Below are 738 nucleotides of genomic sequence, written 5' to 3'. Positions count from 1 at the left end.
GCCTATCAAAAAGTTAAGTTCATAAGTGTACATCACCACACCCAACCCCCATTTGTCTATATTTTTTATTTTTTGCCTATGCTTTTGAAGACTTAGTGGCAAAATATTTGCTTAGACCAATGTCTTGAAGCATTTAACCTATGTTTTCTTACAAGAGTTTTAAAATTTCAGGTCTCAACTTTGATCCTTTAATTTATTTTGAGTCAATTTTTTAAAAATTTATTTTGTATTTATTTTAATTTTTTTATTCATAATCAATATTTTTTATAATGGTTTTGTGGGGTACCGTTAAGGGTTAGGTGTACAAGTATGTTTCATTCAGGCACCCTGTTGATAAGAGGTGTTTCCCCATCCCCAGACAGATATTTGCTACTGTTAATCCCATCTCCCCATAGTTTCCCAGTACCGTCAGTCATTTTCTTATAGTATTACATTGGATGTTCAAGGTCCATTATATGAGTGAGAACATGTGATACTTGGATCTTTGTTTCTGTGAGAGGTCACTCAGTATTATAGACTCTAGTTCCATCCAGGTTGCTGCGAAATTCATGATTTTGTTCTTTTTTGTGGCTGCGTAGTATTCCATCATGTATATATACCACATTTTTTTAATCCATTCTTCTTTTGATGGGCAGCATGGTTGTTTCCAGGTTCTTACTATTGTGAACAATGCTGCGATAAACATATGTGTGCAGGTATCTTTTTGACAGAGTGATTTGAGTTCTTCAGGGTATATTC

This window comes from Carlito syrichta, unplaced genomic scaffold (genome assembly GCF_000164805.1).
Source record: "Carlito syrichta isolate Samal-C Ts95f unplaced genomic scaffold, Tarsius_syrichta-2.0.1 Scaffold316383, whole genome shotgun sequence".
NCBI classification, from domain to species: Eukaryota; Metazoa; Chordata; class Mammalia; order Primates; family Tarsiidae; genus Carlito; species Carlito syrichta.
The sequence above is the reverse complement of the archived record's forward strand: the minus strand, read 5'-3'. Positions refer to the sequence as shown.